The sequence below is a fragment of the Athene noctua genome, chromosome Z (assembly GCF_965140245.1).
Source record: "Athene noctua chromosome Z, bAthNoc1.hap1.1, whole genome shotgun sequence".
Lineage (NCBI taxonomy): Eukaryota > Metazoa > Chordata > Aves > Strigiformes > Strigidae > Athene > Athene noctua.
Window position 1 is genome coordinate 36661984 of NC_134077.1, and position 18410 is coordinate 36680393.

Here is an 18410-nt window from a genome sequence, read left to right on the forward strand (position 1 = left end):
TAGTTTCCTCTTGTAAAATGCAGGTTTATAATATTGCATCAGATGGGAATATGGGATTGTGAGGATTAATTAGTTAATTCTTAAAAGTAGTTTACACATCCGAAGTGCCATATAAATGCTGATAGGAGTTTTTGCTGTTCCTATTTTTTTCCCTTCTGCATCCTACCTTCCGTTAGTTTGACCCGGTTAAAGTAAAAAGAAATTAGTCATCTAACCAAATTCTCTCTGTGCATTCTTTTCTATATGTTTTAGCTATCTTACATGTTTTTTACTGTTCTTCTTCACCTTACTATGTAAGGACTTTTCATGAACCATTGATAGTCACAGCCAGGTGATTTATGTTATCTGAAGAATTGTTGGGTGCTTCTCTTTGAAAGTAAAAATTCTGCTTCGGTTAGAAATTTTGTTGTTGAGTGCTTTATTGTTTCATTGATTTACTTTATGAAGTAGAATTAGTTGCAGTGGCATCTTCTTGGACAGAATGTGGCATAGTTTATTATATGGTAGTGAGCTCTTTTATCCCCAGGGCCTATTCTTAACTAGTGCAAGGAATTAACTGGTCACAGGGAAAATATGATTTGTTGAGTGAACTTTTTTAGAAAGTTTGTGTGTGGTTTTAGGCAAATGGCTTAACCTAGACTTTCCACAGATGTTTACTAGCTGCTTGTTCCTCATTTGCTGGGTGAAGCTATGGGATCTGATCTGCAAAAGTGCAGAACTGTCATAGCTGCAGTTGTAGTCAGTGGGAACTCTGCTTTGAACATGAGTGACAAAGTGCTAAACACCCCAAGCCACTGCAAACTGGGGGGCCCAAATTGTTGGTCAGTCTTGGCATTAACCTTTTTCTGCCTTAATCTCATCTCTGTACAGTACAGTTAATAATACTCTTCAGCTGGCAAAAGTCTTGAAATGTATGTTTTGTCAATATTGACAAGCTAAGTAACTGGAGTAAGAGGCAGTGACAAGCTTCTGACATTTTTTTGTTGCAAGACTTTTTTAAATAGGAAAAAAATCCCTCAGTTCTGTTAATTGAAATGTTTTCTACTGAAAAAAAAAAATTAACTGTTCCTTTAATACACTCTTCTCACTCTGACTGAATGAGGCAGGGGTCCCATAGATATCCCTGTGTACTATGTAGTACTATGATCATGTAGTTATGGATTACGTTGTAGCAGATGCAAACTGACCAAGGTAAAATACCATCAACTTTTCAGCATGTCCTAACTTTGAAAAGCTTGATTTTCAACCTAACAAATGTTTTTAACACTCTTCTGCAGTGTGCATCTTTTTCCTTAACAAATCAAACTGCCAGAGATCATTGGGAATGCAGAAATTTGTAATTCACTCCATAGTTCTCTGCTATTTGAGCTAACTAAGTAAATGGTAATAGCAGCAGTTTGTCATGTTTTGCATAATAGTACTGTGCAGGGAGGGATTCACTGATGGGCTTTAATATATTCGGACAGCAGGGTAGTGGTGGGAGTCTGGAATCTCAGTGCTAGGCTCTATAAGGAAGCATTTTCTAACAGGCAGAGATTCTGCTATCCTTACTTCTGCCTTCTCACCTGTACTGTCCCGTGTCAGTCTTTTGTCCTCTTTAAAATACCCAACAGAAATGTTCCAATTGTGGAAACTTGGGCAAAATGAGAACAATATGAAAAAATGAGTTTTATAAATGGGAAGTCCAGGATTATCTTCATAGATGTTGCCTCCAGTGTTACTTTCAATGTAAATGTTTTTGCTGAAAGATCTTATGTATTTCTCAGTTGCAGTAGTAGGTTCTATATGTTATTGTTCATTCCTCGTACCAGGATTGTAATAACAATAAGGAACAAATGGATAAAGAAATGAACAGAAATCGCAGATGTCATACTCCCATCTTCAGAGGAGTAGCTGATGTCCCATTATGGAAGCAGATGTATTGCCCATGTTACTTAGCTTGTTGTTGTGCGGCTTGAATTACTGAGAAGACTGTGCTCAAATGTATATGGTCCTTTGAAAAAATAGGCAGAATCCATAGTAATTAAGGTACCTGAAGACCATGCACATTTTCCAAACAAAATCCTTAATATAGCTTTTAAAAATCTCATTCTTCCTCCTTCCCACCACCATTTAGATACAAAGGTAAGGTGCAGAACAGCACAATTTTTTTTTTAATAGAAAGTGGACACATTAAAATAAATTACAGAGTTGCTGATGTTACTTGCAAGACATTCAAGAGTAGGTGTGTAGGGAAAGGCACTTGGAAGACCTCATGATGTACGGGAAGAATAGGGAACCAATCAAAACATGCCGAAGAAGAATGTTACCAAAACACAGCCATGCTTAAGGTGGATCCCTTTAAGGAGCATATATAAGGCAATTGCACAGCTAATCAGTTGAACAGATAGCATCCACCATGTTGGCGTTTGTGCTTTTGTTCCCGTGAAGGTTTTAACCTCCTGCAAGGGTTAGCTGTGATCTGAGCGCCACATTTCTGTGGCTTAACAGATAGAAAAAGACAGCTAATGCCTTACCACAACAGGAGTGATTGATTTTTTTTTCCTGTCTCCTAGTTTTATATGTGCATTTAGTTTTTTACTCGTGAGAGACGGAGAACACTGATGTTCAAGAGACGCCTTTGCCAGTGCACCCTGATTCTGCTTTTCAGACCCCTAGCTGTTTTCCTCTTTGGACCTCTCCTGAGAAGAAACTGGCAGATGTCAGCTTGCTTTAAGCTTTTTTTTTTTTTAATATATTTTTTTTTTTTATTTGGCATGAGATGCACCAGTGACAAATTAAATTTGCCAATTATTATTTCTTCTAATTGTCTAAGCCTCAGTTCTTCCAGTGTGTGAGCTTGACTGACTTGGTTTTCCAAATGAGTTCTGCTAAAATTTCTTACATGAACAAACTCACAAGCCTTTGTGTTTTGGGGATCTGAGTGAGGAAGAAAGAGCAAAGGGAGCAGGGAAGACAATTTGAGTTCAGTTCTTGAGTCCTGAACACTGACAGTAAAGAATGCTATCTTACCCCTCTTATGGGGAAATGATAAATACTTGAATTGGATCAAAAAAGCCATTAATGACATGAAATTGAGAAATGGATACCTTAGTATTTTCTAAGATGCTGCACTGGGTTTCTGAGTCTTGCTGCATTAATATGTCAAATGTTTTTGAGTCACACTGTCTGGTAATCATGAGAACACAGGCTTGGATTCTGTTTGCTTGGTCAAGCACACATAAAGGCTGTTTGCTACTAGTAGAGAAGACATGTCTTTTTCTATCTGCCTCATGATGTAGGCTTTTTACATACATTTGAGTTCAGCATTCCTGTCTTCACGGGGCTAGGTCCTGGAATCTGCATCTTCCTTTTTTTTTTTCCCCTTCCTTTGGACATGGAGACTCCTGGTCCTCTGCACATCAAGCTCTTGATGTGCCTGAAGGACTACATAAAAAAGAGTATTTCACATTCATTTCTCTTTGTCAGTGACATGATAGAATTTTGTCAAGGTATTTTTTACTTACTTCCTGTGGCCCTTTGTCATTGCTTCCCACAAGTCTCTTACAGTCATAAAACAAAAACATTGACAAACCTGCTCTTTCAGAAGAAAATGGTTAAGAAAATGGAAAAATTAAGATATAAAATACACTCTCCGACTGTGTTTCTTCCTTTTGCCCTTTCAGTGATGAGTTGTGGTGCAGGGCCTCTGACTAATATGTAGTTGAGGCCATAACCTGTGAAGGTACTGACAAAATAGTGGAGGACAAGGAGGATTGTTAGCAAAAGTGGAAAGTTTAACGTTGAGTATGGTGAAGTCACATTAACTCATAGTTCTCATTACTGTACATCATTTACATCACATGCCCAATATTATACTGAGATTTGTGTAATGAAAACCTAAAAGAGAATAGTCCTCAGCCTTGAACTGGGACACACAAGGTTGTTTTCTTCAAACTTACGAAGGCAGTAATAGTGAAATGAATGAAACTTCAAGGAGATCCTGAATCTCTCAAATTAGTCTCCTGTTTGAAGCTGTGGCTTGGAAGGACTTATTATCGTCATATGCTTACAACATAGGTGAATTCAGGGGCTGTAATTGAAAAGAGTAGTTCATTGATAGTTTGTGACTGTCGTTCTGCTTAAATCTGCAAGCGTAGGAATTGTATTTCAGCGTAGGCAGTACTTTGGAGTATGAGTAGTGGCTAGAAGATTTTTGTTCTTTGAAGTTCTCTTGTTTCTGTTGTTTCATCTCAGTCTGTCAGGCCATCTGTTTCAGTGCATAGAGCTTCCTAGCCTTCCTAAAATAGTCTTGAACAGATAGTCATGACCATAAGATAGCTAATGATCCTTTTAGTGTGAAATGCTGTGTAATAGCGGTGGTTGGTACCTGCTCTAAGTGTACTAGGCAACTAAAGCTACAGAGTAATTTTTTTTTAAAGTTATTTTGAACACTCATGGCATGAAACTGTTAAAATAGCAAAACAGCAGCAGCATAGCCATTGCCTATAGTAATATATCAGTACTCAGTATGGGTTTGCCTAATTATTTAGAGTAGCAGTGGTCCAGATCTTTTCAAGATTTTTATAAAGTCCAGGAGGATTTTTATTAAATCCCTTTTGTGTATGGGAGTAGTTTCTTTGCAAGACAGTGATTGTGAATTAAGAGCATTCCCAGGAAACTGAACTGATGTTCACTGCTGCCTTGCAGCTCTGCAGTCAGCTCTTGAAAGACGGGCATAATCCCTTGTGCATGCCGTGCAAACTATAGCCCCTTGTATTTTCTCTGTAAAAGCTTCAGCTCCCCTAAAAACATAAATTAAATTAGTATGTGTTGTGCCCTTAAACAGTCCAGACATGTAAAGCATAGTTATCTTGCTGAGAAAATGATCATGACAACATTCAAAGAGCCCAGGGTCTCCCAGCAGTCTCCCAAGGACATTTCAATGTGGCACAACCTTTTCAGGATAAGTGGGATTTCAAATTCAACCTTTTCATTAGTGTTCTCTTGCAAGTTGGAGAGAGCTTTGAAGCTGTGAATGTTGTGACAGTGGCTATTGTTTCTTTATGTGCATTGTTAATTGTAATAGCAGGAATCGTGCAAGCCATATCAAAACAAGTGAGAAGAGAGCAGAGAGGGGAGAAGCTTGAAAGGAGAAAGTGAATTGTAAACGGAAGAGGTGAAAAAACTGCTATTATGTTATAGAGGAGTAAAACTCCATATAGACAGAGTCATACCCCACCCCCCAGTAAGAGAGTAATGTAGAAGGATTAGCAGCCAGCCTATCTTAATTCCTGAAACTCCTCTGAAGAGGTGAAGAAGAGCCAAGCCATTGATTTCAGTAAGATGCAGAGCATTGGTCTGAATGCTGAAGAGATGCAGTATACATATCTGAAATAGTGTATTTCTCACAGGGTTGCACTGTGTATATCTGGTACCAGGCATACTTTTGTAGCTGAATGAGCAAAATTGGAATAATAGAATAAGTAGCTGGAATAGGCCACTAAGCCTTTCTGCTGGACATATTTTTGGGAAAAGGGGTAGTGATCCAAGAATTACTTCACTGATTCAAATAGAGCAGACCAAAGGATCAAAACAGACTAAAAGTGCAAAACATGGTCATACAGGAATTATACCAGTACAGACAGAAATAATGCTATTGTTTTGATTAAGATAAAAGGAGGTGCTTAAGGAGAAACATTTTATAAATGGACTAAAAATACCTGAAACATTTGAAATCAGCTGTATTAAGTAGTAAAATTGTAGCTCAAATGTGACATGCATTTGCAAGTAACAGAGTTTTGTTCATTTCTTGTCTGTGTTTTGATTTTTGTGAGCTCAGTGAGAATGCAGATAATGAAAGTTAGGCCATGGTGCTCCTTGAAGGCTAAAAAGAAGTTGTAAGAAGAGATGACTAAGATTTTAGAAATGATCTTTAAGTAATGACATCAGTTTTAAAAAAACATTCTCATTTGTATTTTTAAGGCCAGTTATAACACGCTCAATCAGTTTTTTCCCCCTTTCTCTTCTCTTGAGTGAGTTATGCTGACAATGTGAGAGACAGGGAAGCAGAACATGCAGGTTGCAGCAGGTGTTCATGTGGGTAGGCCTGGACAAACAAAATATTTAGCTATAGAAAAAAGATAAGAATGTTTGGGTTTGTTTCTTGTTTTTGTTTAGATGTGTAGGTTATTTGCAAGGGTGGTTGTGAATGGGGAGGAAAAGTGAATATTCTTCCTTCCGAATTTGAGTAAACTTCATCTGAAATTGACTGAAACAGTGTGTAAAAGATGGTCTACATAATGTCACTTAAAGTACCCACTTTGCAAGGTTTAAATAACATTAAATTGTAAAATAACATCACAGCAATGCAGTATTAAAAAAGGGAAAGAATCAGAAAGAAAAGAAAATGGGAGTGAGCACTCTGTTCTACTTCTAAGTCTGGTACTGTTAGTCCATTTTTGAATGGAGAGGTCATAATTACATAGAGATTAGTAGCACTAAAAAAACCTATGGATAAATTTTAAAGGTTTTTTTTTCACTTTTCAACTCAGAAAAGGTGTTCAACCTTTTCTACTGATTTTCAATTATAAAGGTCTAACTGAAAGAAACTGGGGTGGAGGGGAAGGTGTTCTAAGCAACACTGTTGCATGGTGCTGTGCCTTTCTTTGGTTAAAGTTTAAATATATTTCTTAATGTCCATTAAAACCAGATTCTCCTTATTTACACTAGTTCCCAGCAGTCAGTTAGGGTTTTGCCCTGTGGGACCTGTTAGATTTGATATCAAACTTCCCATTTTGCTCTTTTTCTGTGTTCCTGCCTTTTCCTGCCAAATGAACAAAATTTTATTCACTTACTAAGAAATTCTTGTTCACTGTTCCTTTTATGTGCAACATCTTTGCTGTATTCCTTAGTTGTTGAGCGTGTAAAAATTTAAAGGTTATGGCCTTATTGGAGGGTTTTGACAGCAACACTGAGAAATAAATCATGAAGTAGATTAGGGTATGAACAACACTAGACAGAGATGATAGTGGAATTGCATGAACTGGAAAGCAGAAGTTACTCAGATGTGAGGCAAAAGAAAAATACATGCCTTGTAGTTCTCTTGGAATATTCATGCTGGTGACCGAAGCTGTTCACGTCATTCTAAATTTAAAATGAACCTATCTCTGCTATTGATATCAGCGTTTGCAGTCCAGCAGTGTTCATGCAAGTAATTAACAGCTGTGTTTAGTCCTGAATATGCTGTGTTTTCCTTCACTCACACTGTGCTATTCTGTCATCTATGCCTCCTTCCAGTGCAGAAGAGTTAGGTCCTCAGCTGTGTTCTTGATATAGCAGAGAGCACATTACATCTTGCCACTTACGTGTGTTAAATTGTATTTATGGTGAAAGTCAGGGTCTTGATATGCTCACTGTTCCCCATTTTAATTGGTTTGATCTGGTGCTATCATAGCAGTCTTTCTGCAGACAGTTGCATGGATAATATTTGGAGATCAGAATTCAAGTCCAGCCATCCAGCATCATACAGCAATTAAATGTTATTTGATAGTTCTGTTTGTGGCTCAGGTGCTGAGGAGCTCATCTCTGGTTGACAGTCTTTACAGCATCATAAAACATTTCTCAGGGGAAATCTGGATATGGAAGGCTTTCTAAATGGAAATGGGTTGAAAAGCCTGGGCAAAGTGCAGTTTGAGCTCTAGTGGCAGTTCAAATCATTGACTAATGACTATGCAGTTCAGGTCTGGAAGTTGTGTAATTATTTCTGTTGCGGCATTCAGTGAAAGCAAAAAACTTCTGTCTCTTGTGACATGTGTGCTTATATGTACTATGAGGGAGAATGTTAAATGTTTCAGTATTGTTTTCTCATGGCTAATTTAATCTTCTGTATGAGAACTATGTAAAAACCATGCTATGTGTATGTGAATACTGGATGACTGCATTCTAACTGCGGAAATCCAGTTAATTGCAGCTGCATCTCCCCAGGGGGTTCACTGGTTAATTAGGTAGTGGCTCTGTCATTTTGTTGAGGTTTTGGCTTTTTTTCCTACTATATATTGAGATTTCATAAAGAAGCTGTGAAGGGAATGTGACACTTGACATAAATAGAGTTTGCAGTGACTATAGCATTTTTTTTATTCCCTTTTTGATACTAAGGCTGTTTCTCAGTTCTCTCTGTCTGTCATATGGAAAGATACAAAGAAACTCACTATGTCTGTTTCTGAGGTAGATACGCTAAGCGTTCTGTGCTTCAGGTGTTTTAATTGCTCATTGTGCCTTATAGGTGGATTAACTATAGTAGAGCCTGATTATTTCCTTCTTTTTATCTAGTGCAGATGAGGGCAGAGACAAAAGAATGACAAATGGGATTGCTAAGTGGAGCACTGATCAATAGAGAGTGCTGTCCATTTGGGTAATGGACATCTCTGTCATATAAGCTGCTAAAGAATTCAGTTGAAATGGGTCCCCATAGATCTACAAACTGTAAACCAGCCAGTACAAGAACCATTACTCTATACCCTTAATATATAGAGGTAAATCTCAGGAGCTCTGTCTTTGAGTTGCTAGAAGCTCTCATTTGATAAATTTATTAGGGTTTTTTTTTGTTGTTGTTTTTTTGTTTGTTTGTTTGTTTTTTTTTTTTTTAAATTTTAAACCATCCTTTGCTTGGAGACAGTACTTTTCTTGAAAGAAAAGATATATTCACATACATGTTATGAAGATCATCATGCTTGCTTTGTTTAATAGAAGTGATGGCTCTCCAGTTCCCCTGTAGCCAAAGAAAGTAACAGTGTTCTTTAACAAGACTGATAAATAGCTTTATACTCTCAGAAGTTGTGAATAACTAGTATGACAGATTTCTAGTGATTGTTCAGGAGTCCCCTTCTGTCCAAAGGTGACTACATTCCTACCAAGTTTTGACAGTTGGGCTTTCATTGTCACCCTGTGAAGTACATAAGCCAATGACACTGAGATTGTTTCTAGAATGAATATTTTCTGATAATCATCACATAAATCCTTCCCTGTCCATGAATGGCCAGTTTTTCTGGAATATTTTCTGTGGTCTCTTTGGACTGCACCAGGTAGAAGGCTGGATAACAGTTCTTCTGGTCTAACACTCCCCATCTCTAGAGATCTAAAAGCCCATGCTAGAATATAGTTAGGTCAGCTCATGAAGATCTCACAGGAGAAAGATCTCCCTGGCAGACAACTGAAGAATTCTGATGTGAGAAAACATCTCTGTATCTCTCCATCCTGTATCACTTTTCTGGAGTTTTGTATGATGGGAACCTCTCATTGCTTTTAAAATTCTTTTTAGTCTTTCACATGTGCCTTTACTTCTTCAAGCTAGCAGGAGCTGTCAAGCTTAGTAGGACCTTTATTGTCATTTACTTTCCTTTACTCTTGTTCTCTTTCAGAGTGCAATACTACTTTCAGTCTTGATACTACTGCTTCTCTGTCATTGTTCATTTCTCAGGTCAATATATTCCATCAATGGCTTTTCTGTAATTGCTGTCTCACAATAGGGAAGGCAAGAACCAGGACGATTCCTCTTTCCAGATCTTATTGTATTAAACAGAGCAAATGGAAGAATTCCCTCCCACTTCAGAAATTAGGACAGCAGGATGGGGGTTGTTTTTTTCTAAATTTGGTAGCAAATCTACAACAGTCAAAAAGATCTGCTAAGAAAAGGTCCTGTAGCATGTAAGAAAAAAAAAGTCTTGAGAAAATCTGAAAACAAAGGGGACTAAAATATGTGGGTAAAAGTTTAAATATACATACATTTATAAAGGAAATAATTTAAGCATTTAATTTCAATGGGAGTGATTTGGATTAATGTTACTGCGTGCTCTCATGATGTTTTGGAGAGGTTTTTTGTTGACTGTGGTAACTGTTTTCTGTGTTGATTATTCTCACAAGTTCAAATCTTACTCTGAAGTAAGCTCCAAGGCCAAAACATTAAGGTTTTACTAGGAGGTTAGTACCATCTATAGGGGTACACCTTATTTTTAGGATGGTGGTGTTTAATGCTCAGATGATAAACGGAGGGGGAAGTGGAATAAGATGAGCTGTGTAGCAGTGCAGAACCAAAACTACAGTTTAGCTAGAACCTTTGTAGTATCTTCCTTTCCTTGCTTCTTTTATTTCCTATTTCTTTACATCTGTCATCCTTCATTGTTAACATCCCATCTTTCTCTGATACAGCCAGTTAGCCCCAGACTACTGTGTTCATATATAAGTAACTGTTTCAGAAATGACCTTCTGGAGTCAGAGATGATACTCTGACAATGATGCAAATATGATGTTGATACAAATTAGTAAAGAAGGGAGGGAAAAGGATCAAAGAAAAGGACTGAGAAATTCCTGAACCTTTTTGAAGCCTAGAGGCTAAACTTCTGTGTTTCCCTAATTGGCTTCAGTGGGATAATATTTTAGTTCTGAGTCAGAGAAAATAGTTGAGAAGTTAGATTTATTTTGTTTTTATCAATATTTTTCCTGTCTCTATTTTTCCCATTGTCTAATTTTTCTGCATCAGCTGATTCAGTTAGAAACTTTTTGTTTGAGGGCATTTCTGCTGCTGTTCATTAGCTGGAAAATCCACGTTAGAGGGATCAGCTGAAGCAAACGTAGGTTAGTAGTCCCAATACACAGGGTATGGTTAGTGGAAAATAATTCCACTATACTGATTATTTATTTCATTACTTTAAATCATACTTTACCTGAATCAATTAACTTTATGATTACATTAAAAAATGCTTACCTGTAGGTAATTATGTGGCACCCTCAAACAATATGCAGTTTAAATAGTTTGGTGTCAGTGTAATGCCAGAAAGATATGGTTAGTGTTTTTGTGTTTAATGTTCTCATTTCCCTCATGCTTTCTGATACATTTTGATGTAGAGCATCCAGTTTGCTGTGTATTTTACCACTGATATGCTGTAAAGGCCTCCAAATTTTTATTTGCAGATTAGCTGGTGTGTGTCAATATATGAGGCATTGGAACATCATACATGGTTTTCTGTGTTCTGCACTGAAGAGCTAACTGTAAGGGAGCTTTCATGAACTTTACTCTTGCATCTGCGTTCAAATCCTTCCATCTTCTGCCTAAGAAATTATGGAGTGCACAGCATGTAATTTCTATTCCTTCTGCTTTAATGCTTTCTAGTTAAAATTAGTTATTCTCACATAGCCTACAGTAACTGCTACCTGCTAAATCCATTCTCAAATGTAAACATTGTTGTGAAGAGTAGATTTTGGCTGGGCAGTCAGGTGTAGGTAATTTTTTTTTTAGCAGTCCTGTTTGTTAATGACATTGTGACCCAAATGGCAAGAGTGATTTTACCTATCAAATATCCTACTTATCCCAACAGGCTGCTCACTTTCAGCCAGGGGTCTTCACTAGTAAATGTCCCATGTAGCACTCACATTCTGGTGCTTTGTCTTTTAAGCTTACCTTCTAAATAGTAGATAATTCCTTATGCTCCTCTTTACAATCATTTATCTACAGCAAGACCCATAAAACACAGCTGCCCCCATACTCCATTAACCTTCATGTCCTGAGCCTAAGTGATACACATACTTGTTTTGTCTAAGGACTTTGCCATGAGTGTGTTTCTTAGCTATCCCTTAGTTTGAGGAGTGTCACTCCCCCTTGTTACCTTGTACAAATGTGCTGGTCCTTTGCTCATATGGTTGACATTTATTTATGGCTCACACACACACAAAAAAAAGAGGGGAATTATGGGAACGAAATCGGTTTCCTAGCATAACAAATTTAGGTTATGAATGAATTTTTGAGACCTTACAGAACTCTGGGAGATCTTTCCTCTGGTGTGCCCTTAAGGTTCAGGGATTATGTCAAAAGTACACTCTGAAAAGACAACCTTCTTGTGTTTTTTTTGTTTGCTGACTGTGTTTTCTGTCCGTTTTGCTGTGGCATGCAGTTTTGTATACTTGATATGGATGGTGCATATTACAGTCTCCTTTCTAAAACTCTTTATACTCAAAAGGGAACAGATGGCATTGTGGGTACTGTGGCTACAAGAATGTGGAAAATAATTTATTTTGCTTTGTATTCTGTAGCAGACGCTGCATAACCTTGGATAAGCCACTTACTTTTCCTGTTCCTCAATTCTCTGTCTGATGAAATAGGAGTGATTTTAATTCCTTTTTTTACTCCACCAGTAGAGCGGTGGGACAGTTTATAGATGTGTGGGGTAACACTACCAAGGATAGCACTGGACCTATCCAGATACCCAGATGATGTTAAATACTGAGATCCTGAAGAGACAGTCACAGCAAAACAGCATCCCTTTCCCACAGCAGTGAGCAGTATTCTGCAGTTATCAACCAGAGCTTTTGAATTTTAAAATATTAAATATCTTGATTTAAAACAAAAAACAAACAAGCACACCACCCACACCCCCCCACCCCTCCCTGCAAAACCCCAGAACAGATATCTCAAACTTAGCTAGTAAAATCCAAACACTTCCTCTTGTTAAAAAAAAAAAAAAAGGAGAAAGTAAGTTTTAGGCTAAACTTGTCTTGGAGTTAGAGTCCATGCACAATTTTATAGTGAGGAGAAGAATGGTACAAAAGACACACTAGAATCCTTACACTGACTTTCCTCGCTAAAAGCATGTGACATACAGTGAAAACTGCCTTTTCTTATGGCTAAGCATATGGATTCAGTGGAGTATGAAGAAAGCATAATAAAAGTGAGATATTTATGTATCTGGATTTGGCCTGTTTTTCAGCTGAACTACGGTATATTTTTCATCTGAGTACATTACTGTTTTCCAGTTAATATACACCTACTTCTGCAGTACTGCTTTTACAGTATGTGTGATAGAATTTGTACATTAAAAAAAGGCTTCGGCATGCAAATATATTGTAAACTGGAAAATAAAGAAGCATACAAATGATAAATCCAAGTATATAGCCAGGATTTTATATGTCAACAGTATATACATATGTTTAAATTACTATGTGTAATGCTGTCCTGTGTGCTATTTTAAGCATATGGGAAAGGTGTTTCTTACAACAATACTATTTATGTCAAATATTAAACTTTTTTTCATATTACCATGGGAACTATTACTGATCCCTGTATATATTACAGAATTCATTTTCTAAAAGAGAATTAACAAGTTTAAATGGAGCCCCACTTGTATTATCAGGATCTATTTATATAGGTAAAACCAAATATATGGCAGAAGAGGAAATTAAAATATGACTAATAAAAGCATAAAATCTTCATATTAAGAATTCATACTTAAATTTTCTTTGTGAATTTCCGAAGAAATCCTAAAAACAAGTGTGTAAAAATTCAATTTATATTTATATGCATGCATTCCAGCTTTCCTTAGCTCAGCTGCAAAATAAAACCATTATTATAGCTTTATTATAGCTAAGCATTTTGGAGTCAAGCTTTCCTAGCATTTGTGTGATGTTCTTCTGCAAGTGCGCTTAGAACAGGCTGCAGATAAATTCTCTTAATGATGACTGCAGTGCAAAATGAAAACACTTTTTTTTTTTTTTTAACCTTGCAGAGCACACTTGCTCCATGCAGCATATAGTATGAAAATTATGACATGTCAGTATTTTTGACATGCCACACTGTTCAATACATTCTTTAATTTATGGAATGCTGCAGTTACCTATTTTTCTGTTTATCTGTAGCTTTCCATAGCAAGGAAAGACTCTATTTAAAATTCAGGACTTTCCTGTGAGAAACCTTACGTTACCCTTCTTCAAAGCAGTCTCCCTGTAGTGATGATTTCACATTATATTGGGTGACACTAGCAGCTTTTGGTCAGCCAGTTTTACTTGCTTGTAAGAATATTCTCCAAAATACAATAACGTAGCTCTGATCATGGTCCTTAGGAATATACAGGTTAATAAATACTTTTAGGAATCCTGTTTTGGTTCCAGCATTTTTATTCTGTTCATGCTTTCCCTATTCAGTTCTGTTCTCCTGAGAAATAGTGCTGTTCCATTTATGTTGTTTGAACGAGTAATTGACATTTTTAGCTTAAAAGAAAACAATTGTAAAGGTCTGTCCATACATACTTAGCATAATATGTGCTGGTTTGTGGAATCAAATTTTGATAGAGGAGGAATAAGAAGAATCTGTGAAACATGACCCCAAAAATCATTCTGAATGTGTCATCAGTCTCAACACTGGGTACGTTTCAGGGAACTTAGTCCCACCAGTGTCTGTGAACCCTAGGCTTTTGTGATAACATGGGAGGTCACTTGCTGGAGTAGAAGATTTTTGCTGTGTTGGAAAAATGATGCTGATGGAGGTGAGGAGGGTTTCCACCAGAATGTGACAAGCATTTATCTGTTGTGTGCAGGACATGCTTAATGATTAATAACTTTTCCAAGTGTTGTTCTTAGGAATTCTGGTTCAACATATATGACCTACCTGTTGCATGTACTAAATTCAGGGTTTAGCTTCTATGTCATGTGCTACTGATTTTTTTTTTTATCTTCTAAGTGCATAGCACAACACTGTGAAAAAAATAAAAGCAATAGGAAATCTTTAACAATAGATATGCTATAGATGAGAGCAGTGTTGCATAAAGGGAGGTGACAGAAGCTCCAGTGCTCTGAGAGCACAGTTCTCAGAAGGTCTCAGGAGCTACAGGAGGACAGAAAAATGTCCAGAGAATTTTAGACTTGCTATTCATATGGTAAAGGGTCATAAACTGAGGAAAAACAGGTCTGCAGATCTGTCAAAACAGGGAACCTGGCTATTGCCACCTGTGCCCCCAGCATCAAATGAAGATTAAATACTGATTTTACCAGTACTTACTGAGCTTGTGGAAATTTCAGCCTCTGTGGGGGTTTTTTTTGGTAAACGGGTTGGATTTTTTTTTTTTTTTTTTTTTTTTTTAATATGTCTGCTAACATCCTTTTCTTAACTTCCTGAGGTTTATTTTCGGCTGGTCTAAGGCATAAGCACACCAGATATATTCTGAGGGTCTCAGCTTCAGGCATCCTATGTTTACATTTGACCCTCATGACTGTGAAAAAAGGTTAACCTGAGTATTAATGCAGTGGTGTTTATTGAAGTTTGTAGTTGAGAGTTGTGAACTGACCCATTCATCTCAGCGATGACACAAATTGTAGGACCTGATGTGTAAAGTGAGAAGGTGCCATTAGAGAGGCAAGCCTGTCATTGTCATGTCCAGCTCAGACGAGGGGGACGAGGGACTCAGATTCTTAGTTTCTCACAGGCCTGGTTTCTCGTCTCTCACAGTCATTTCGAAAGATTTTTTTCTCCATTCTCTGCAATACACACTATGAACCTTTGCCTTATGAGAAAGAGCCTCCCAAGCATTGCATTTGCTGCTTTCAGGAAAAGTAAGATGCTGGTGATATTTCAGGGGTCCAGAAAGAGTTCCTTGATTCACTGTGAAGCAAAGGCACTCCTTATGCCCTTCCACCACCCCTTCTGGGAGGCAGGGAGTCCAGGCTGCACTGGCTTTACAGCTTTGATCACATCCTCCAGCCTCCAGGAAGTTTGCTGTACTGAGAAATTTAATCAGAGTTCAGATTTAAAATACACATTCCCAATTTGTGTCACAGTGCAGTCTGTTAATATTTATAGTGAAAACCTACTATATAGCAGCACAGGCTTGATTGCTTTCGTGTCTGAGCTCTTACAAACTAAAATTCTAGGACAGCCCCAAACATCACACTTTAATGAGATGTTTCCAGTCTAGAACCATGTAATAGCTTTTTAAAATGCACTCTTTAGCATAAAAAAATTCTTTCAGTTTTAAACTAATGGCTACGGGCCTAATTCACTTGCTTTATAAACATAAAACATGAACAATCTGAGTTTTATTGAACACAAGTCAAATTCTCAGACATGTTACTAAATCTGTGCATTAGAATACTGTAATTGAGGCAATTCACAGTAATGTGCCTTTCTGAGGTAAGTATCACCCTACAGACTGTAAATGCTGAACAGGTAAATAGATTTGTTAAAAAAAAAACCATCATGAAAAAATGCAACACCTCAATATCTGATTTGAGTAATGATAGCAAAATTAATTTCTGAAGCAGATTCACTGATACTCTAGTCCACAGTGGTTTATTTTTGAGAGATAAATGTTACTGTTATGGAACAGCATTTTGTTCTGGTGAAGATGGCTAAGAATATTTTTGCACTTAGTCTGTATATATTCAATCATTTCATTCTAGAGAGAATTTTTTTTATGTTTCTTGCAAGATGAAGAAGTGAATGTAGAGAAGAGGGCACCTGTTGGGTGCATCTATCAAAATACTGATGCTAAGGGCAATCGTATATTACTTGAATACTCTATGTCTTGATAAGATGTCAGAATATGACTAATATCTAGACCCTGGAACTTCTTTCTGATAATGACTTGTATGCTAGGAAAACTGATTTTTTTGGAAAGTTTTTAGGCTGTGCTGGGTGTTAGATAGTTTTGCATATTGAGTATTGTCATCAGATCATAATTTATGTTGATCCTAGAGGGATGTGATCCTATAGAATATAAAATGTCATTGACCAGAACTTTTTCAGGAGTTACAAGTGTACAGAAGAAATTAAATACATGCATGTGTTATACTCTAGTTAACATATATGGAAAGTAGGTTAGATGTGTTGTTCCAGCTGCACCTGACTGAGGCTAAAGGGGTTATTGCTTCTAATTCTAATTATGCTGCTGATGTTACTGCATGTGTGGCTACACTCCAACTTGGTTCTGTCTGGTTTTTAAAATGATAAGTACATGAACTAACCTAGGTGATACTGAGAAATTAAGGGCTAGCTACATATTGGTTTATGCTAGAAGGATGGAGGAGAAGGTCTGCTGTGGCAGAGAGCTGGAAGTCGGGACTGCATGAAATGTCTTTTTGTCTAGCTCAGATTCAGCTTCTCATCATTCACACGGTCTATTCACCTTGACAGTATTACTGAAACCATTATGCAGCTCCAATTCAGTCATATGAAAGAAGACTATATACAAGTACAACTAAAGTTATTGGCTGTAATAGTACTTCTTAAAGTCAACCTTTTTGATGATGATTTTCAGGTAAGAAGAAATGTATAGAACTTTCTGTGATTCAGCAACACAACTCTAGTTCTTCTGCTTATGTACAATTTCTTTTCCTTTTACAAAATTGAAGAAGACTTCCAGTGTTTCTCCAAACACTGTTTGGAGCTAAAAATAAACTTTTCTATGTATTTTGTAGATAGCATGTTTGAACTAAGAACAGTGGATATCTGTCATATGCACCAAAACTGTGTGAGTTCAGGGCATTGGAAATAAACAGTTCAGGAACTTTTAAACTGGTTATGACTTTCTTTAGTTGTTTGCCACTTGGGAATCTCTAAAACTTCCTCACAGGTGTTACAGATGGTCAAGTAAATATTAAAGAAATATATGCTGTCAGTATGCTGGTTGGGTTTGTAAACTGTGTTCGTATACTATTTTAACTGAGAGAAAATGTACAGACACTGTAGCCCATCAGTGAACTAGATTACATCTTTTATGTTAATAGTGTCCATGGGACAAAACCCAACATAGTCCCTCACCAAATAAAAAAAATGGTAGGGTGTATCTTTAACATGTTTTTAGTCTTACAATCTTCCAAAGGGAGAAAAATTGTTAGACTGGCAATGCACTGAAGGACAGATTAAGAAGTCTACTAGGAAAGCATGGAGAATAAATTATAAATGTTACAATTTTATTTCACGTAAATGTAATAATTAAGAGTCCTGTTGTAGAAGAAGAAAGGGATATGAAGAAATTCCAAAACACAAACTTGTGTTGATAACCTGAATAAATACCTGATTTGTTTTTAAATTCTGTAGGCAAAGTATATTGTATGAGCAATGTTAGGATATTAGAATCAGCATAAAGGGTAGGGAGTTTTGTTTCTATTTTTAGAAAATTCCAAAGGTACTTTTGGCCTGGAGCATTTATTGAGCTCTTTATGATTTCTAGGTATGGTTCTATGTTTCAAATTTTAAGTCTTTATATAAAAGCTTACTAAATGCTTGCGAGAAGGAAGGTAAAGCCATGTTTATCTGTTCAGTTTGTTTATTTTTTTCTTAGTTATGGTGCTTTTGATATTACTTAATTCTGAGCATGCATAGACTGCGCAGAGTGACTTGCTAGTGTTGACCTGTTGGTGTGTAAAACATTAGGGCTTTTAAATTGCAGAAGAAACTCGTGTAATTTGTTTTATAATGGACAATTCAGCATTTTGGAACTAATCCTTTATCATCTTAACTCATGTAAATGTCCTTTTTGTCTTCAAGCCCCACATGATAGAAATCACAGATGCAGTCAAGACCTCTGTGGCCTTGCTTAATGAAATCTCAGGTTATTTCTGTAGCTTTTAAAATATTTTAAAATTATTCCAATAGTTTTTTTCTAACTTTC

The 18410-nt window shown here is 36.9% G+C and overlaps 1 protein-coding gene across 2 annotated transcripts in view; it reads left to right on the plus strand.

Moving 5' to 3' along the window:
- EFNA5 (ephrin A5) overlaps positions 1-18410 on the plus strand; it is a 217029-nt gene that overhangs the window by 91517 nt on the left and 107102 nt on the right. The window lies entirely within an intron of this gene.